The sequence below is a fragment of the Rutilus rutilus genome (genome assembly GCF_951802725.1).
Source record: "Rutilus rutilus genome assembly, chromosome: 1".
NCBI lineage: Eukaryota > Metazoa > Chordata > Actinopteri > Cypriniformes > Leuciscidae > Rutilus > Rutilus rutilus.
The window spans coordinates 49557546-49580364 of record NC_140209.1 but is presented as its reverse complement, the minus strand read 5'-3'; the positions used below and the strand labels follow the sequence as shown (position 1 = coordinate 49580364).

The following is a 22819-nucleotide window of genomic DNA, read 5'->3' as shown; positions in this document are numbered from 1 at the left end:
ATTTGTCCATTATTTATTTCTAAAGAAACACGACAATGTATAAAATGCTCCATTACCTTGTAGCTTATGTTATGGCCCCGTAGAAGCAGTTTTTGTAAAAGTAGGCTAACGATTGCGTCATAACCACGCGACTCTCTGTCGCACAGTAGAGAGATTACCGTATGGACGGGAGGAGAAGCTCGCGGGCAATCGGGGGGACGTGGAGGCAAAATGACAATATAATTAATCAGAATACCTAGCAAAAGTTGCTCCTGCTCCAAGCTCATGGACAGCTCCTACTCACACTCTCCGTCTCTGCAAGATTCGGAAGGGAATGATTCCGATTTCTCTTGGCACAGCTACTAGAAGACAGACGGGATGCTCACGTGGTCCGTGTAACGCTTTGCACGGTTTGAGTCTGCGCGTCAGGAAAGGAAGTGGTAAGAAATCGCTAAAAATGGGCTTCACTTGTCTCAATTGAGTTCCAATGGGGTCGCTGTGTCCATTTCTTTTACTGTCTATGGTTTCTACGAGCTGTTAGCAGTGCTGTCTACATTAGATGCGCGTCGGGCGCGCTACACAACAAATTACCAACAACTGATCGCGCGCGCGCTCTGTTTCTGACGCACTTCAAGCACTCGATGGGCGGGGGGAGATTGAAGAGCCGGATTTTTTTTTTTTTTTTTTTTTTTTTTGCTTTATTTGGTAGTATTTCGAATTAATGGTTTTAAAATAGTAGCCTATTATAAAAAAAAAATTTTTTTTTTAAAAATAAATAAAAAATTCACTCGTTCACTCATTCTGGCGCCCCTATGGATGAGTGGCGCCCTTAGCATTTGCCTATACCGCCTATGCCGCGGGCCGGCCCTGACTCAGATCATTAGGATCACATCAAATAGAAATACAGTTCACTCTAAGCATGATGAGTCCGCTTTTAGCTACTATGCCAGCCGCAGCTGGAACCACCTTCCAGAAGAAATCAGATGTGCTCCTACAGTAGTCAAAACACATCTGTTTAGCTGTGCATTTACTGAATGAGTACTGTTCCACTGTGCGTCCAACTGATTACACTGTATTTTATTTTATTTTTTATTCTAAACTGTTTTAATTATTCTGATTTATTTTGATTATTTTAATTTCTTCTCTGTAAAGCACTTTGAATTACCATTGTGTATGAAATGTGCTATATAAATAAACTTGCTTTGCCTTGCCTTGCCTTCCACTGTTTCTGAGTCCAGTTTGGGTGGGTGACATTTAGAAAAGGGTTCAAAACATTTAGAGAGACTTGGGATATAATCTCTATCTGCCCCTGCAGCAGAGATTATATATACTCCTGGGCAAAAAATAAATGGGCCAAGCCAAACAATTGCTCAGCATTTTAATGGTCTTAACCATTTTAATCACAAATCACTGGTCAGGAAATTAGCAGGAATTGCACAAATACTGTAGATAAAGTAAACACGGAATAGCCTTCCCCTTTGTTTTCTTTAAATGTTTAAGCCATGTGGGAAAACTTGCAGACAGCTTTTAGGAAGAAGAGTATGTTGTGCTTCAAACAGTTCACAAGTATCTAAAAATGTCTCCCAAATAGTTTGAGTTTTAATGTGAGACCAAATATTCACTAAAGGGTTTCAAATCTGGACTGGAAATTGCCAAAACTGAGCCTGATGGACTTGTTTTCAAGCCACTTGTTGGTTGTATTTGCAATTTGGACAGGAACATTGTCTTCTTGAAAAATATCATCTGATCATTCCTTGATAACAACTTTTCAAATGTGGGAAGCAAACCATTCTGCAATATTCTCCTGCACTCCAAAGCATTAAATGACTTTTCACAGTGAAGTATCTCACACATACCAGCTGTCACCATTATGTTCAGTTTATAGACTTTCAGTTGTTTTCATTCATCACCTGTGTTTCCCTGTCTGTTTCCCGCCACCAATCTGTAACCATGGACACTGATCACCTTCCTCACAGCTGCCTGTCCTTTGTGTTCATCACCACTGTGTATTTAGTTCCTGCCTGTATTCAGTTCAGTGTCCGGTATTGTTTGTCAATGTCTCACCCGATCTCCTGTTCCTGAGTTTGTATTATTAAAGCGTTTGAAATTATCTGTGGTAGAGATGCAATTATTATAATATATTTTTAGCAGATTTCTGAAGACATCACTCTGGAGCATCAACATGCAACCTATGTTTCATTGTGATTAATCCCTACACAACTTCCAATAGTCTGTCAAAAACTTAATTCTGTCTTTAATGTTTTTCTGAGACAGCAATGGCTTTTAAAGTAGTGCATTTGCCTAAATTTAGCTAATTTCCTGACCAATGATTTGTGGTTAAGGCAATTAAAAGCTTAGTGTTTAGCCATTTTGAGTTTGGCCCTTTTTTGTTCAGGAGTGTACATACAGTTGCAGCCATTAATTAATAATTGCATAAATGCATTAATTGCATATGTTAATCATTTTATCTAAATTAAATGGATCATAAAAATGTTTTTTTTTATTTTTTATTAAGTAATAGCCTGAATATTTCAAATAACAAAATAATTTAATATGAATTTATAAAAAGAATTGACAAGAATTGATGCCAAACCGTTGAATCAAAAAGTTTTTAATGAGAAACATAAATCCAGTCATATTTGTGTCTGTATATATATAAACACACACACACACACACACACACACACACACACACACACACTGCAATATATATGCAATTTGTAACACTCACCCTTGTAAAACAATAGCTCATTCCCCCATTCAAAATATGGGCGAGATTATGGGTAATTAAGGCTGGCATATGTTAAATGTAAATCCAGAGGAGGAGGGGCAGTTTGGAATGCCAGGCTCTGAGGCCGTCAAGGGCGATTATTGGGTGCTGCGAGAGATGCTGTCCTTTCAAATTAAGCGGAGCTGCTGTCGACAGGGGTGAGAGACTTCTGGAGAAAATAAGACCCAGAGAGACAGCTGTGAGATGTGGAGGGTGGAAGAAAGATGCCAAATATGTTGAAAAGGGGGCTTTCACGACAGAATGCGATGGGGAGCTGAGGTCCAATGCAGAGATCCTGGATGGACTTCTCAGATTTAATTAGTGTCCGTATCAACAACTGATGGGGGCTATGTTACTGTGGCCAGGCTTTCAATCGACAGACCAACCATGAATTCAACTTGTTGTTCACATTTGTGTCTCTAAGTTGCTTCTCTACTACAGCTTCTATTAGTTACTTCTTATTGAACTTTTTGCACTGCAACTCATGGAACACGTCAAGGTCAAATTGAAGGTAATTGCAACTTTTTATTTCACAATTCTTTTCCTCACAAGGTCAAGTTTATATCTCACAATTCTGAGTTTTTTTTCTCAGAATTGTGAGTTTTAAAATCTGAATTGTGAGATATGAAGTCGCAATTTTGACTTTTTCTCTGAATTGTGAGGAATAAACTAAATTGTGATGGAAAAAAGGCTCCACTCAGCTTGCTGAGCTACCTACTCGAGCGATAGGCTGTAGGTGGGTGGCTTGCAATCAAGCCCCACTTCCCTAGGCTGGGCACAGTTAAGGTTCTGTCACCCCTAGAGCGACTGGTAGGCCCAAACCCTGTTGAATCTCAGGGTTAGGTGGTGGTATTCCCCTGTTGATACTGGGTAGTTAGTGAGTACCCCACTCTCAGTTCTGTATTATTCTACCTTGCACCACTATGGCTTGGGTCGAGCGGGAAGTTCTAACCTTCACTTCCTTTTTCGAAGTACGCTCCCATGAAGCCAGAGCATTGCCATGAGCTGACGCCCATGCGTACAGATGGTAGGCCCCTGACTCTGGGGCCTCCATTGAGCCAGAGTGGTGTATGTTGTTCTGCCCTTGCTTAAAGGGTGTTGCTTTTTTGTTGTGATTAGGTACCAGGATGCTGTAGGCGCTGTATGAACAGCTTATCTGCCAACGAAGGCTTCACGGTTAGGTGGTAGGCCTCAGCAGGCCTCCTTGACCAGGCAGCCCCCAAGAGGGCTCCTGAGGGCAGCTTACCTCTGGTGGTTGGCCTTAGTAGTTCGGACAATAGACTCACTGATGTGTAGTACGCCTTAACAGGCCTCCTCAAAGGTTAGTCCCAACATTGTGCGACACACATTGTGGGACATACAGGTAGCTAGCCGTATTAGGCCTCCTGTGGGTGGGCCCAATAGTTATTTTGGTGTAGTATGGTTCCCAACAGTGTATGTTTGTAGCAGAATAGACTTGCTATCAGCTAGTAGGCCCGACCAGGCGTCCACATGTTAATGAAATCTGATGTAATATTATAATGCGTATTTGGCTTGCTGTCCGGGGGGAGGGCTCCGAGCTCGGAATTCAGCCCGACCCCAGAGTACTCCCCCCTAGAATGTATAGATCATAGGTATCTATGAGCAGACCCAGCCGAATGTGAGGTGATGGGGTGGTGGCGGGATGCTGAGAAATTAGTCATGAGACAGGAGGTAAGGGAAGGCTTTATTTATACTGGCTTCTTCTTGTGCTGATTGGATGATTACCTGAACATGCTCCTCCCGAACTTTGTTACATAAAACTTCATTTAACAGGCTGCTTCGAGACTGAGCCCCAGGACTGGCTTGCCTTAGCAGACAGCCCTGGGACTGACAACCGGATTCAGGGTTCATAGCGACCAGTTGTTTAGCTTGCTATCAGGTGGTAGGCCTCTTCAGGCCTCCCTGAAGGCGAGTTTCCACATAGGGTGGTTGTCAGGTAGTAGGCCTCATGAGGCCTCCCTGAAGGTGAAATCCCACATATGGTGGTTATCAGGTAGTAGGCCTCACTAGGCCTCCCTGAGGGCTAAGTCCCAAGGACAGGCAACTGGACAGCTAGCCTGACTAGCTATCAGGTAGTAGGCCTCACCAGGCCTCCCGGAAGGCGAGTTTCCACATTTGGTGGTTACCAGGTAGTAGGCCTCACCAGGCCTCCCTGAAGACGAAGTTTCCACGTGTGGTGGTTGTCAGGTAGTAGGCCTCACCAGGCCTCCCTGTAAGTGGTTTCCCAGTGATGCTGGGTTCAGGCAGCTAGTGGCCGCTTGCTATCAGTTCAGCTGGCCTTAGCAGGCAGCTTCTGAAGGCGAGCTTGCGCTCTGGCTCAACTAAAGTATTCATTCTCTGCTACTGGTTCCCTCCCAGAACCTCTTTTTATCCTGCCTACGGCTTGGTTTGCCTACCAGGCAGACCATATGCTCCCCTCACTGAGGGTCATGAGGGTCACGGATTCCTGAGTCTGGTCAGACGGTCGTAGGCCTCTCGTGAGGCCTCCCAGTTAGATCAGTCCTTAGGCCTTTTCAGGCCTCCTCAGTGCTTTGAAACACAAGCGCTGGGTAGATCTGTGGATCGAGCAGAGAAACTCCCCTCGCTGGCAAGGGTTGTAAGCGATATGCTGAGTCATGCTCTCCGGGATACCCTGTCTCTGAGATCAGGGCCGAGTGGTTCACTGTTTAGCTTCGCAGTCCCTCGGGTTGGATGCCTTATATAAAGGCAAGTGTCCAGAGGCTCTGTCTTCAGACAGGCAGGAATTTGGCCAGACTGACGTATCCAACGTAAATGACACCAGGTCAGGCCTTCCTGGTGGCATTTCGGGTGAGTATGTTCCCCTGAATAGTGATTGACTGGGGCTCCTTTGGGTTACCTAGCCCCATTCCCTAGAAGGGACCCTTTCTAATTTGAAGCTGTGGTTCCAGGCCCTTGAGCAGGCCTAGGTAGGCCTTTCGGTAAACAATGTTTATGGCTGTTTTCCTGTGAGGCTTATAGCTTGGGCTATGAACGTGGGGAATGCTGTCACTGACAGCCCAGTGTGACTTGAGGGTGAGTGGTTCTTGCATTTCATTTGAATTTGCTGGTTCTGACAGTTGTCACTGCCAATGGGCATGCACTCCCCTTAGCATGGCGGCGGCGGTACATAGCGTCATTTCAGCGCAGTGCGAGTTCACTTTCGAAAGGGAACATAGGTTACAGTCGTAACCTGAGACATTATGTGCTTGCTTAGAACTCAAGTTTCCTAGAACTCCTTCAAAAGTAACTTGCCCAGAATAGTTAATGTAGCCACTGGAGATGCTAAAGTACTTTTTAAAGATGTAATATTGCTAAAATATCATAGACATGAAGGACAAGTTCAACAAGAACTGTGTATAGGGAGTTATGTAAGAGCATAACTGAGTCCAGCCACATCTTGTCAACTCGGTATGTGTTAAATCAACTCGGGAGGATTTTCTGCTGTCATTACATTACCAGTCACAATTTAAACTGTCAATCACAGTTAAGTTAACAGTGTTATATTATGGACATTTGAGGCATTAAGTTTCCATGAATCCATCCATTCTCCAAAATGCTTGTCTTATGTATTTTAGGTTTGCAAGAATGTTGGAGCCTATGCCAGCATCTCAGGGAAACACCCCTAGTTACATAACTTTTGTTTCCCAGTGGTTTTCTTCTTATAAATCACTCTTATATGATTTTTTTTTTTCTCAAAGTAGAACAGCTGTATATTGTTATAAATAATTTGTCTTTTATGCCAATAACAGAACATAAGATTGGTCAGATTGTTTTAATTTAATACATAATTTCCCAAAAAATTGATCACTCGTCTTTCTTCAAATAAATAGAATAAAAATAACAATGTACAGTGTGAAAAAAATAAGGATAAAGTTGTCACACTTTCACTCACTTTGGACTTTGTTTCAGTTTGTACATTTTCCCTGTTGAGATGGTTGTCAGCGGAAACGGTGCATTAACAGATACAGTGAGATGGTTGTAGCTGTTCTCTCTGTTTGTATTACTTGCCTATAGATTTATTAAAGACTGCCTTGCATCTTCTTCATCATGTGTGTGTGTGTTTTGCAACACACCTGCGTGTTTGTTCTTTTCGTCTCGTGTTTTTTGTGTTTTGTCTTTTAACATTTTTGGGAAGTTTTTCACTATGGACAATCGTTCTTTTCTTGTTAATAAGCCTTGAACAAGGGAATATCTCCCTTGAGGAACACTTAGAGGATTTCCTTTTTTTTCTCTCTCGCTGCGGCTCCGTCTTCGGTCTCTCTCCAAGTCATCGGCTAAACGTGGTCATAAAATGCATCGCTAATTACTCAAGTGTTATTAGTAGGGTTGGGCGATATATCTCATGACATTGTTAGGCGCATCTCGTCAGTAAAGCCGGTTCCTTGATTAGTAGTAAATCGCCATCACCTGCTTTCAGATGGAGCAGCATTCACAACAAAGAGCCGTAGTTAACTGACAAGCTGAGCCATATCGCATTAATATCGCGGACGTATCGCCTGCGATAATTAATGCGATATGGCTCAGCTTGTCAGTTAACTACGGCTCTTTGTTGTGAATGCCACTCCTTAAATACTATTGATCTAGACCATTATTTTAAAGTGAAAAAAAAAAAAAAAAAATGGTCCAGAACTAGTGAATTAAAAAGATACCTCTAAAACCAAGGCCACATAAAAGTATGCTTTCACTGTTCTACAACCAAGCTTAAAAACTTTGGTGTATAGCCAAAAACACATTGTGTTCATACAGTTTGTCTGCCTTGGCTCCGACACGTATGTGGGTGTGTTTTTGTATTTTTATGTAACTTTTATGTAGTCTACACCAGTGCAGCATTTGCATTGCACTAACTGTAACTGTAACTGTAACATTCAGGACAGTTTCTGTGGAAATGACATTTGTCACAGCATGTGCACACACAGCATGGTGATCTCTGTTTGTCTAATTTTCAAGCTCCTGCAAAGAAAAGCAATACAAATGAAGCTGTGTTTTCAAACTGCCAATATGCAATCTGCTCAAAATGTCTTTTCCGACAGACTTTTAGTCATATTTCCTTGGCTTTCTGCTTAATTTGGGCAGACATCTAAAAGCTATCTGCCTCCAAACGCTCACATGCAGGTCTACTCCCTGAATGACAAATGCACATGGCCAGCATGGTGTGTCAACCAAGGAACACTACTGAATAAAGTCAATTGGCTCTTGTGAAAGTGCCAGAAGCTATCAAATGGAGAACAGCATAAGCTGGATGTGGTGACATAACCAGTAGGGATAAACCCATTTTCTACTGAGTAACTGTGTCAATCTGGCGCCGTTCCACACCTCTCCACCGAAGAAAAGATTTTTCTGTGCACGAAAAATTGGCTCCGCAAAAGTCCCTTAAATAATTCAACTTCAGGTGAGCAGCAGTAACATTTGGGTGGGAATTTTCTTTATTTTTTGCCTGTGAATAAATAGTATTCTGTAACATACATGTACAATCCAGAGAAGAGGGCTTAGATTAACAATAGGGAAAATGTAAAAACGGCTACTTCATGTACACTACAGTCCAAAAGTTTGAGGTCAGTTAGATTTTTTTCAGTAAAATATTAATATTTCTATTCAGCTAGGACATTGTGCAATTGTACAAAAGTGACAGTTAAGATATTTATAATCTTACAATAGATTTCTATTTCAAATAAATGCTGTTCTATTCCTCAAAGAATCCAAATTTTTTCACGAAAATATTAAGCAGCACGACTGTTTTCAACATTATTATTAATAAGACGTGTTTCTTGAGCATCAGATAAGCATGAATGATTTCTGAAGGATCATGTGACAAGACGATCATTGTGACGATGCTGAAAATTCTGTTATTAGGAAAACTGTTATTTTAAATTGTAATATTTTACAGTAAGGGACTTCTTCCAATAACATTACAAATATTATTGAGCCCAAAATTCATACATTAGGATTCTTTGATGATTTAAAAGAACAGCTTTCCTGTGGAGTGGAAATCTTTTGTAGCATTATAAATGTCTTTACAGTCACTTTTGATCAATTTATTGCATCCATGTCTTTTTTTATTTATGATGTTTTATTGTGATTTTTGCTCATTGTCTCCATCCACTTACATTACATGAAAGAAAGCAGCAAAAAATAAATAAAATAATAATAATAATAATACCAGTTTGTAAAGACACAAGGGTAAAATAATGAAAGAATATACATTTTTGAGTGAATTATTCAAATTGAAGAAGGATCACTCTACCTCTGAGGATCAGTGCAGTGTTGGAATTCCATTTAAAGGAGAAGTTCACTTTTAAAAAAACTTTTGCTGATAATTTACTCACCCCCATGTCATCCAAGATGTCCATGTCTTTCTTTCTTCAGTCGAAAAGAAATTAAGGTTTTTGATGAAAACATTCCAGGATTTTTCCCCATATTATGGATTCTAATGGGACCCAAACGGTTCAAGGTCCAAATGACAGTTTCAGTGCAGCTGCAAAGGGCTTTAAACGATACCAGACGATGAATAAGGGTCTTATCTATCGAAAAGATCGGTCATTTCAAAAATAAATAAAAAAGTTTAAGTTTTATAAGCACAAATGTTCGCCTTGCTCTGTTCTGTGATGCGCGTTCGTGACGTCACGTAATACGCAATTACGTTGAAAAGGTCAAGTTTGATGTGTTTACAAATGTGCGGGAGGAGGACCATATACACATTTTAAAATGTATTTGTGTCAGTTTAACGTTTAAAATGCCCATTCGTGTGCGTACCCTAGGTGCTTTAATATTAAAAAGCCAAAAAGAACATTTTTCAAGCGTGACCTTTTCAACGTAATTGCGTATTACGTGACGTCACGAACGCGCATCACAGAACAGAGCAAGGCGAACATTTGTGCTTATAAAACGTAAACTTTTTTATTTATTTTTGAAATGACCGATCGTTTCGCTAGATAAGACCCTTATTCATCGTCTGGTATCGTTTAAAGCCCTTTGCAGCTGCACTGAAACTGTCATTTGGACCTTGAACCGTTTGGGTCCCATTGGAATCCATAATATGGGGAAAAATCCTGGAATGTTTTCATCAAAAACCTTAATTTCTTTTCGACTGAAGAAAGAAAGACATGGACATCTTGGATGACATGGGGGTGAGTAAATTATCAGCAAAAGTTTTTTTAAAAGTGAACTTCTCCTTTAAGTGCACATTGGAATGATGAATTCAATTAATTTAATGATGAATTACAATGATAAGGCTAAAAAAGAATTACCTTCTCAGACAATCTCCTGACTTAACTGAACTGAAAACCATAAAACATTGAGCTAGCGCTGCTGCTTCTGTTATTCACAGACCTAACCTACTTCTGTCTCATGGCCAGTATTTATTATACCCACCTCAATACCCTTGAACTTATAACCTGTTTTAAAAGCCAAACACATTTTCAGTTCAGGCCTGAAGGACAACAGATAACCACATGTTTGAGGTTTCATCACTTTCACCTCTAACTTGAAAACAAAATCTAATGACTCCTGCACACTCTTTGACCTATTTTTTTCCTCAAACTGGGCCACTTTTAGGCTCTCTCTCTCTCTCTCTCTCTATATGACTTAAGCTAAAAAAAAAAAAACCTATAATGTACATGGATAGTCTTTCAGTGAAAGTCCCTGTTTCCGTGATAAAAATAAGCCTTGATTTGTCATTATTTCACAGACATAATATGTAAAACTGTGTGCTGTTTGACAGAAAAGAGAGTGTATATGTCACTGCATTCTTTATCATGAACATTTGATGGTACTTTTTCCAGCAAACTGAGGATCCCATGAGGATTCATTCTCTTGTATCCAAATTTTAACCTTTATCATACCATAAAAATGTCAACGCTGATCTGAAACGAGTAAGAGATTCTTTCGTGTCCTACTTATTCATAAAGGAGAACAAAAAAGAGACTCTTTTCACTTTTCTCAAAACTGTCATCGTAACTTTAGCACAATAATGAAATAACATGGGGGGAAATAACATTGAATAAGGTACATTTTATAATGAGTCCAATTTGCATAGAAAAGATGAAAAGACAATGATTTCATTTAAATATGCAGCACTATTTACATAGAAATGATTTAAAACAAATTGCATGCAATAGTGCCACAGTTGTTTATGTGTGCAGTCTCCAGACTCCAGTTCTGGACCATGAATCATTTTATACCACTACAGCAGAAGAAATATGAATTATGCAAGTCTTTATTTGAAATACCAGCAAATCATTCTTTATCCATGGTTAAATGATCCCATTTCCAACAAAGATTTTACTCGTTGTATACTCATGCAGTAGATTACAACCGAACCGAGCATGTCCAATCTTCATATATTTTTAATGGAAGTTTTGTATGCTCAATGCTGCCAGTGCCAGCTTTACTACATTTCTGTGGTAAAGGAGGCCAAGATTAGCATCTGCCACCACAGAGACTAATTTGCTGGCTTTTATGTGTGCACCAGTGCTAACATGCACTGATGCAAATTGATTTAACCTAAATAGAAGATGCCACTTAAAGTTTGTCGATATTCATTTAGAGAGAGCTTTAGACTCTCTGTCAAGGTTTGAGATTCAAGCTCATTTGTGTGATATAACGAGGGAATAAATGACCAAACAAACACTTCACACACATTCTTGTATCACCCAAGGATTTATTTTGCTGTAATGACTGGCTGACTGCCATGACCACACCTATCAAATAATTTAAAATGTGGAAATTAAATATTATGATTTTATGATAAGTAAATAATTTAAAATGTTACCTAGTCCTTTATATTTAATCTTGAAGCTATTGCTAAAAAATAGGCGGTTTCAGTTCAACTCCAACACTGATTCAGTGTTACATTTAACACCCTGTAGTGTGCACACTGAGCAGTGTTCATTTCATCAGGGCTAACCCTTGTGGGGCCTACATGGAAACTGAGGACCAAACTAGCTGGACCCCAGTTAGATAGCCCAGGTCAAGCCCATTTCGGTCCCACATGGGTGTGCTGGCTGGGCTATGGTCTTTGGCTGCACGCAAACAACGTCTACTTTGACCTGCCCTCAAACAAGTAGTTAGCTGAGGCTTGGAAGAGTTTGGTTCGTGTTGTCGGCATATCCAGAAGACACTGTTTTCTGCTCTGCGAAAGCACAATCCACTTTGCATGCACTTCCAAAGGATAAGGACTCTGACTTGAATTGATAAGGTAAAACCGACGCCATCATTACTCTATCACTGTGTATTAAGTGATAAGGAAGGTCCATCTTACCTATCAGAGCAGAGTAGCTCTCGGAAAGGAGGGGTTTAGAGAGATTGAATCCTTTATCGAATCAGTTCAGACACTTTGAGAAAAATGCTGTAATATGATATGAGGAAATTAAAGTGTTATTTTTATTTTTTTTTTTACCTTGGATGCATGCAAACATATTGTAGGAGACCTGCAAATCAAAAGTAGAAACCTTTACAATAGCACTTAAAATATATAGGCACTTTAAACATACCGTATGCAAATGTATACTGTATATTTTACAAGTATATTATCCAGATAAGCGAACTGTTACACAGTGTTGCATTGGACAATGGCAAATATAAAAAAATATCAAACGTGCTGTGATTGACCAATCAGCAACATATAAAATGTACTTAAAGGCCTCCAGACACTGAGATGTGTTTACAGTATTGACTACTGAAAACATCCTGTCAAGCAGTTTTTCTGCCACAGGAGAACAAAAGGACCCGCAGAAGGCGGTACAGTACATTCATTTTAACATATCACAAGCATGGTTTCTTTGGGGGATCTTAAGTCGTGGTTTACCATCAGTTTCTGGAACCACTAAAATGGATGCTTCCCCCCTCAGAGATTTTGCCTACAAGTGCAGAGATGTTAAATATTATATGGATTTTTGGTCGCAGTCCCAGTTTATAAGGTAAATAGGAAACAGAGCGCTGCAATCTGATTATTCAGAATGATGTCTGTTCTTGAGACAATGTCGCATGTGGAAAAGATTTTTACAGAAAATGAAAAATAGAATTTCCTTTAATTGACAGCAGAAAGCAGTGCTATTTTTTATATACTGACACAAATTTTCCATGTGGTTACAGTGAATCAGCACTGTAACCCCCCCATAAAGAAGAAAGAGCTTTCTTTATGATCTTTAAACGTGAACTCAGATGTTTAAATGATTCATGCACTTCATGTTCGTTCTGCTGGCTTAACGTCCAAATTGAAGTGACATAAGTGCATTGTGGGTGTGCAGGTAGATGATACTCAGGTTAGAGAACAGACTGTTGTAAGATATTCAGTTCCAGCAATTGTGAGCAGGTGAGAGAGAGAGGTGAGAGACACTTGCAAATTGTAAAATCAATGACAAAATTCAGTGCTGAACTTGGTAAAAAAAAAATTATATTCTTTAACATTCTTTTTAATGATCAATACATGTTTGGCAGTATATTGAATCATTTTGCTTTCAGCTGCATATTCTGCAGATATATAAATAGTTTCATGATAAATTTGAAGGGCGATCTCATTCATATTCGTAGATATTAGTGTACATGTACATTTTATACATTAGGATACACTGTTAGACTTTTCTGTAATTTCTAATTTCTTAATACAGTTATTTACTTTAAATCCCCCAGTATTATACTGCTATTTCTCTTTACAGTAAATAACTGTGATTCCCATTGCATCATGGGAATTTTCTGTGACGTCTAACACCACATACAGAGACTTACTGTATTTTTTTAATTTGCTGTATACTACTGTATTTGTCTAACACCACATACAGAGACTTACTGTATTTTTTAAATTTGCTGTATACTACTGTATTTGTTTAACACCACATACAGAGACTTACTGTATTTTTTAAATTTGCAGTATACTACTGTATTTGACGTAACAGCCTCTCTGACTGGGACCATTCCATCGTGCTTTTTATTTCCTAATGTTTGCCTTACACCGCGTGTCTACAACGCTATAATAGCCAGAGGCTGTCTATATTGGACACATTGAAGCGACCACCAGACCATACAAAATGCAAACCTGTTTATCCCTTGTCAGAAATAGCGCGAAATATAACGGCACATCACTATAGCCTACACTGTCTGGGATATTAACAATAAATGTGAATAAACTAATGTGAAATTCTGTTTTGGTTGTAGATAATGTTGGCCTACTGATGAGAACCTTTATAGTTTTAGCATTAGTTTGCAAACTATAACATATTATAGTTTTTTTTAATGGAATTTAATATTTACTTCCATTTTTATATGTGTTTAAAGGCAACTGCAACAAAGCGCCAATTCTCGCCAGTGACTTCTAGCAAGATTCCGGAGGTAGGCCATTTGTGATTTATTTTGAGATAAGTTTGCTGAAATGATTAGCAATATGTGATAAGTGCTTTGAGCCACTGGTGCAGACTAGGTAGCTTACAATATCTTATAAAATCTCTATAAAATTGGCTAACTTTATATCAAATAAGTGACCTTTGCATCATGTCTAACTTTATATTTATTACACAGCAAATGAACCAATCAGAAGATGGACCATTGTCTTTGTTCAGTCTCACAAGAGTAAATGTATCCAGGTAAGCACTGCAGTAACACTCACTAATTCATTCATACCAAATCTAGCATTCTAAACAACTTAAGTTTATATTTTTGCATTATTTTGATATTTTATTAGGCAGAAGACTCTACCATTGCAGTCCCACCTGACCAGGAAGGTCCTAATATCAGCGCACAGGTGGGTAAACTACTGTAGGAAGGAGAACGATCATCACACAGTGATTTCTTGCATGTACTGTGTATTTGTCTCAAACAGGTACCCCTTCACTGCAGACAAGCTGGAATGGGCTAAAATCATCGATTTTAGTCTTTCTCTCTATGGATCTCAGCATTTTTGGACAGAATTTAGGATTTGTAAGTATTAAAATTTAATCTGGCATAATTTAATTTAGTTCTTTTGTATGCTTTTTATTGACAAAAGCTGTTTACAAATATATATTCTAAGTTTTTGTAAAAAAAAGAAAAAAAAGAAAAAAGGAGGTTAAAAATAATGTGACACTAATATTTTCTCTCTCTCTCTCTCTCTCTCTCTCTCTCACATATAGTGTTGGAACCGGGATCTCCTCTGAAGGACTGAGTACATTTGTGTTTGTGGACACGCATACAGGGAACATTCTGATGTTGTCAATCAAGTTCTGAACAGGAACCAATCTTTGGAGAAGCTCATTTATTCGCAAAGGTGGACAAAAACATTGTGTTGGCTTTTTAAAGATTATTTTGATGATGACTTTTACTCCTATGCTGTAGAAAAGATGGAGGAGTAGACAGTCAGACACCCTTCAGGCGGCCATGGCGGAGACGACCCTTCAGGCGGCCATAGCGGAGACGACGGAGGGAGGAGCCATGGTGGAGAAAGGGCAGATGACTCCAGGGGGCCGACTGACGGAGGCGGAGCAGTTGGAAGAGGATACCCGGATGGAGCCAGAGAGCCCGATGAGTCATGCAGGCAATGCTGAGGATCCCGAGGGACATGGCGATACCGACGGCTCTGGCAACCGAGGTGCAGGCGGGGATCCAGAAGGCCGCAGAGTGACAGAGGACCAAGGTGGAGCTGGAGGGAGTGAGGAGCCCAACGGAGCCAGAGGGACGAGGCAAAGCCAAAGGAGTGTAGTCCCGAGGCGAGGGCAGGCCGACGAACGATCAAGGCAGAGCCGGGGGGACAAGGGAGCCCGACGTAGCTGGTGGACTGATGGGCCACGGTGGAGATGAGGGAGGTAGGAGCCAAGGTGGAGCTAATGGACAGACAGGCCGAAGTGGAGTCCTGGTCGCGGAGGTCGGAGGCCGAGACCAGGGTTCCACAGACCCTGATGGAGTTGGAAACTGGCAGACCTGCGGCAAACCCACATCACCGAAGATGGACTGAGGGTGAGCTGAGGGGCTGACAGGAAGCAGTGGAGGCAGGGATGAGAGATGGATGATAGGAGGAGGCTCTGAAACGGGGACAGGAACAGGTCTGGGAATATGGACAGTCCTTAGGGCAGGAACAGGTTGAGGAACAGAACGGGGAACAGGAACAGGTATTGGTCAGCTCAGGCTGGTCAGGCATGACGTGAAGATCTGGCTGGTCAGGCATGACGTGAAAAAGCCTTGGGTCCGGCTGTGTTCCAGGTCGAGGCACGACGCTCTCCAGACACCAGATGACGGTCTCCCTCCAGTCTAGTCCGGTGGTGTCAGGGAGGTCGATGGGATGGTTGAATGTGGCCCCGATCTGGAATAAGGTCCTCAGGCTCGTCGTCGAGTGCGCTGGTGACGGCAAGGCAGCAAAAGTCCTTGGTAAATGAAAAAATGTTTTGGCTCTCCTGAGCCATGAAGATAATTCTAACCCTATCGTCCATTTTGGGCGGTCCGATCTACTGTCATGGTGTGGTGCAGGCAGAAGAAGACGAAGAAGAGTCAAAAGTTCCAATGCAAACTTTTACTCACAATATAAATCATACAGGTACATCGAAGATGGGCAGAAGGTTTACACACACTTAATACGACATAGATCAGACAATGAACAAGGCAACACACAGGGCTTAAATACATAGGGAAACAGATCAGGGAAATGAGACACAGCTGACAAGACTAACAAGGAATTATATATATATATATATATATTATATATAAAACTAAAAAAATATGATAGACAGACAGACAAATAGACAGACAAATAAACAGATAGACAGTAGTATATGTTTGAAATGACACATTCTTTTAAAGTGATCAGTCACAGGTACTTAAACATTAAAGGAATAGTTCACCCAAAAATTAATTGTGTCATTATTTACTCACCCTCATGTTCTTCCAAATCTGTATGAGTTTCTTCTGTTGAACACAGATATATATATATATATATATATATATATATATGTTGAAGAATGTTGGTAACCAGACAGTTGACGGCACCCATTGACTTCTAAAAACTATGTAAATCAATGGCTACTGTCAACTGTCTAATTACTAACATTCTTCAAAATATCTTTTGGTTTGGAACAACAGAAAATGTTGACAGAATTTTTATTTTTGAGTGAACTGTACCATTAAAGAGTATAATATACTAAGTATTTATAAGCAGCCAGTTCCCTGCACAGACACAAAGTTTGACATTTAAATTAGACTTTGCGTTCATTATTGTTATCAGCTTTTATTGTCAGGGAGGAGTGTATTGATGCGCCAGGTATTATATTGTGCATGTTAACACAATGCTGGATGAGTGGTGAATTAATAAACCTGCAATTCTGCATTCAGAACAGGGACACGTCATTGTACTAAACCATCCAAGTGTGCAGTATTTACTCTTTAGATGTGTGTTCGTTGTTCCCGGTGATTTAGTAAAGAAGCGTTCTGCTATCACTCAACATAATTACCATAATTATGCGGTATCTATGTTTTTAACAGAAGAACAATCCTATTACTCTTAGTGCCCATGGCAACTGCTAAGTGGTTTGCCCAAGACCAGCTTAAGAGCTTCTAGAGTGGCAATTTGGGATTTATTTGAACTGTTAGTATAAACACAGTGCTGGCATGGGACCAGTATTACATTACAGGCACCAGCAGGTTGCTCATAAGATCAGATTCTTAATGGCAGATAGATGCCAAATTGGAAAAGTTTTAAGGAGCAGATTCATGACTAACCTGTACACCTTTTGTAAGTTTGCCTTGCCCTTGATTGAAGGACAAGACTTATGAATAAATGTTCCGTAAGCTCTTTGAGTGCATGTCTTCAATCATTATTTTGTAAATAACTATAATAATTTTACTATGATGTGATGTAAAATGTATTGTTTGCTGCACTGAACCAGTCTAGTGATGGAAAACACAAAACATCTGTTGTATAAAAAAAACTCTCCATAAAGAGTAAATGAAAGGAACAACTTGCAAATGTCCTTAAACCTTGAGTGAATACAGAAACTCAGCTATCCATGTATAATGATGATCTGGAGCAATGTCAGAGACGCTAACTTGGTCCAGCTCTAGCTCTCAATATATTTTTTTTCTCGCTTCAGCCTGCTTATGTGCTTAAAATGTCAACACATGGGTTCTGGTCAATTTCTCTTCTGTTTCACCACAGTTAGTCTTCTCGTTAAAATTTGCTGTCTATTTTCCAGGATGTACAGTTAGGAGCCCATCTGTGAGGTGTGAATGGAAAAGCTGGCAGCAAGATGTGTTGAACGGTTAAAAGCTGCAAAAATGCTGACACAAGCCATATTTGTGCCCATGTCCAGAAATAAACCTGCTACCTGTTTTGGAGTGGCAACTCAGGTATTTAACCATTAGTCCACCTCAACTCCCAGCTGTTACTTCAAAAACATGGCTAAATGTTTCTAATTATGGTATTATGGTAAAGCACTGTTTAGCTAATAGATTTCCTAATAACTAATACTTAATAAATGAGTAACACTTCAGAATAATGGTCGGTCATTAATAAGTAACTATACAGGAAGACTAATGAGTAGTTCTACATTAACTCTTCAGCTACTACTATTAACTAATATAGAAACAAGTTTAACTAATCAGTAAGTAATATCAAATTTAGGACTAAGATAGTTCCTTATTAGGAAATGAGATTGGAATCATTAAGAATAGGTAATTATGACAAATTATAAAGAATTACTAATTAATTAATCATAACATTAACGTGTCTGAGACATTAGCAATTGTCTATTTTTTACTCTCAACGTGGTCATAAAATGCATCACTAATTACACAAGTGTTACCTAGTCACTATGCAGGAACTAGTGATCTGGACAGTGAAAAACATCTTTTTCACCTTAAAATAATGGTCCATATCACTAGTAGTTCTTGAAGATTGTCTTTTTTTACTCAGAACATTGTCATAAAATGCATCACTAATTACTCAAGCACCTAGTCACTCTTCAAGGACTACTAGTGATCTGGACCATTATTTTAAAGTGAAAAACATATTTTTCACTTTAAAATAATGGTCCAGATCACTATTAGTTCTTGCATAGTGACTAGGTAACACTTGAGTAACTAGTGATGCATTTTATGTCTATATTCAGAGTAAAAATTATGACTGATTACGTCTCAGACACACTTTAATGTTCTTTATAATTTATCAGTTAGTTAATAGTTCTTAATGAGGCTAATCTTATTCAGTAATTATTAATAAGGAACTATCTCCTAAATTTGATATTACTTAGCTTACTGATTAGTTAAGCTTGTTTCTATATTAGTTAATAGTAGTAGCTGAAGTGTTAATGCAGTACTAATCATTGGTCCTGCATCACTTCCTGCATAGTTTCTTATTAATGACCGACCATTATTTTAAAGTGTTACCAATAAATGCTATAGAAGTTTTGTTCAGTCTTAATTCATGTTCAGAGAATAAAATAGAAATATATAAAGTAGAAAGAATAGCAAATCTTTGGTCAACTTGTAAAGGGTTACAGGAATCACTTTTTTTTTTCTTCTGTATATAACACTTCTGTCAGGTCCATTAAGTCAAGAACACACATGACAATAAAAATGATTTAGGAAATTTTTTATTGAATAAATTGCAATTCAAGTTGATAAATTCGGAATTAAATTTTGGCGGTGTGGCTCTGTTCAGGGAGTCCTCTGACCTTTCATGAGCACCATGAAATAGCAGAGAGTCAGAGGACAGCAGCAGCAGCATTAGGGAACGCTCACACAGTTTAGGACTGGGAGAGATGAACTATTCCCCCTATGAACAGAGCAGCAACGATGACAGAAAATCAAATGCCACGTTATACACGACAAGGAGGAGCTGGGGAGGTGGCGGGCTGCAAAGAAGCTAGCATCAGCAGTTAGGAGCGAACTGAATCTGTTTAAAGAGGGCGCCCTGTTTTTATCATAGCCATTAGCAGCGAGGGGAGTTGAACAGCTGATGCCAGAACTGACGCTTACGCTCAATTTGTATTATGTTGTTTGTACTGTGTGACTTTGTAGCATAACATCTATAAAAGTGCAACTACATTGGCTTGTAAAGTCATTTTAACTGATTCAATATTCAAAAACAGAATATTGTTCAATATCATTACAGTTTGCTTGCTTAATCAAAAAGTGTTTCAAAACAGTATTTTAAGGATCATTTACAGATCTATTTAATGAAATGGTGAGGTCACCAAAGTTACAAAAATTATTCTGACAGATGCCATAAGAATCAAGATAACATTAGTGTTGTGTGTAAGACATTCAAACATTCTGCACTTACCTAATCATGACCAAAGGACATACTGGCATGATTTAATTCAATGTGTTGTAAAGCTTTAGTGCCTTAACTGCCTTTCAGTTGAAAGCTAATAATTATTCACAGCCTTTATTTTTAATTAGGCAAAGACAGAAATTGTGGATGAACTCCGGTTTACCCCCTCCTTCAGTGTCACCGCCTGGAATAAGAAATGCACTGCTTTAAAAAAAATAACAAAAATAACATCTTACAAACAATAACTGCAACATAATAAGTGACATTTAATCACATTTAGTCACGGTTCGCAGGTTTGTGTGTTCATCTTGCTTGTCTTGTGTTGTCTGTCACCTGTTGGCGGCTGGAGTTGCTGGGCAACACTTCTCAGCTGGTGAGCTAATCAGCTCAGCGCACCTGAAGCTCGTCAGTACTGCCTTTAAATGTGCTGTGTTTGCTCTTTTCTTTTGTCAGATCGGTTTGGTGTTCATGCCTGCTGTTTCTCCCTATCCAGTTTTGTTTCCATTTCTCTGTGCCGTTTGTTTCACTCCCTGTTTGCGTCTGTATTATCTCTGCATCACTTCACTGGGTTTTTCATGGCACTATCTACCAGCAGACGACGCACATCCCTTTGCAGTCTCCCCACTGCCAAGGCCAGCCATTCACCATCTTCTACCCACAATTCTGACCATCTTGCTTGACTATTCTGTTTATAAATAAGCTGACTTTTCTGCATTTGCGACTGGATCCTTTCATTTCCTGTCAGAATATCTAATAATTATTCATTAATAACCTTTGGAGTCAAGATAGCAATATCTAAAAGGGTAAAGTGTACATATTGTGGATATAATTTTTATTCTTTTTCTTTACGACTCGTCTTACAATACAGGGATAGGCTTAACCTAAAATCAGTCAACCGATCTCACGCAGTGCCTCCAGTCAAATGTTTCCGCCCTGTCTGAACCATTTTGAGATTGTTGTCACCAGACATGCCCGCTGATCTCATAATGCCTGAAACTAAGGCGAGTAAAGTAACTGCATTTGTCAATTCTACTTGTGCTCATGTCAGGCTTTTTTTACCCTGAGGACGAGCATTGGTGGAAGTTTCTCATGTGTACGAGAGCTCAACAGATAGTCTTGTGTTTGTCATTGAGACTGTTGGCTGTCCACCCATGGACAAATCCAGAGACACAGTCCTTGAGTCCCTTCTAACGTTCATCTAGCCATCACTAACAGATTCACCAGAGAAACTCTGGAATGACCATACATATCCTTTAGAGAGCTCTGCTTCATGAAACATTAGGAAAGGATTTCCTTTCAGTAAAATTGTACAAATTTTTACTGGAGAGAATGAAAAGTCTTTTTGACTCGCAAATGACTTTTGCAAATAAAAAATAAAAAATGTTCTCTTTGTCCAAATGGTATGAAACTTTGTACGGCTCTCAACACTTTCTAGATCTACAAAAATAAAAAAAATTTTTTTAATGATATCTGTTTTTATGTTAGTGTGAAAAAAAAAAAAAGTGAGTTAAACTGCAGTAAACAGCTATGTAAAGAATGAAAATGATAACTAGCACATTTTGTATGTCTCTCTTATCTGACACACTAAATTCATGGAGCTCTCATCTAACAAGATGATGATCTTAATCAGGTGTTCTAATCATGTTTTAAGCTGTTTGCACATTTGACCAGCTGAACTAATTCAATGTGTTTTCTTTCTTTACTCTTTGGGGTATGAAGCTGAGGAGTTGGTAAGAGCTTTTCATGCTGGTGCATGAGTTCAAAAAACATACAAAAAAAAATATATATATATATATTCTGAGTTGAAGTCATTTTCTTTACAGTTCAAAAATGTTATCATATAATTTAAAATAGAGACCCACATAAAATCAGGTGAAAATAGGCATTTTTTGTTTGGTCAGGTCTAGTTTGATCTGATTTCTGCATAGTAGCTCATTGTTTGACCCACTAGAATCTTTAAAGAAATTAATAAATTGGGCCCAATTTTCAGCCACTGTGGTCCCCCCCAAAAAAACATAATGGGGCCATTTGTGGGTCCAGTGTAATCCCCCATGTGGGCCCCATAAGGTTATTAGCACCCATTTGGGACCCGCGTGAGCCAATATAATGAGCATTTAAATGGGCCCCACTTAGAGCCCACTATGGACCCATCATGTGCCCCTATGGGCTAACATACATGTGGTGCCGGTAGACAAATTTCTCAAATTTGGGTTGCCAATGCAGGGCCCAAGTGACAGCCTATCAAAAACCCACATGGAAATGTTGGCTGGGGTAGGATCCCAGCATAACTAAACAGTTCTGGTTAGTTGCTCATGTTGCAAAGCATCATGGGAATGTGCTATTTTACAATTAATTGAGTGCTGTTGTGAAACGTGTTGAGTTTAAACTTAATCGATGGATGTTTCAGAACGAGAGTGCTGTTTGAGTTAAGGCCCTGATATACTTCAAGCGAAATTGAAGAACGAACTGATGTCATTTTGAACAAAATTAGGACAAAATGATGTTGGTTTTGTGTTCGTTTCGGGAGTCCGAAACCGCTTCCATCGAGGTTGGGTGTTCTCAAGTAAAACATGAACACACTGGAAAGCCACTTTACAGTAGAAAATTAAGTTGTAATTCTAATTAAAAGAGACCCTGACACTGTTTTTATTTTATTTTATGTTTAATACCGTAAATCTATTGTATAAAGTGGTATATACATAAACGTAACTTAATGTGCCGAATTGCAGAGCTCCTGCAAACATCCACATCGCTTATGAACAGATGCTTTCTTAACTATTTTTGTTGTGTTTATTTTGTTATTGAAAGGAAAGCGTGCAGCACAT

At 39.3% G+C, this 22819-nt stretch overlaps 1 long non-coding RNA gene across 1 annotated transcript; it reads left to right on the top strand.

Annotated features, from left to right (window-relative positions):
- Nucleotides 1-8074: 8074 nt before the first annotated feature.
- On the top strand, nucleotides 8075-14527 carry LOC311303705. The gene is made up of 4 exons (XR_014629809.1): nucleotides 8075-8159; nucleotides 14039-14092; nucleotides 14279-14343; nucleotides 14442-14527. It is a non-coding gene; the product is annotated as an uncharacterized lncRNA (long non-coding RNA).
- Nucleotides 14528-22819: the final 8292 nt, after the last annotated feature.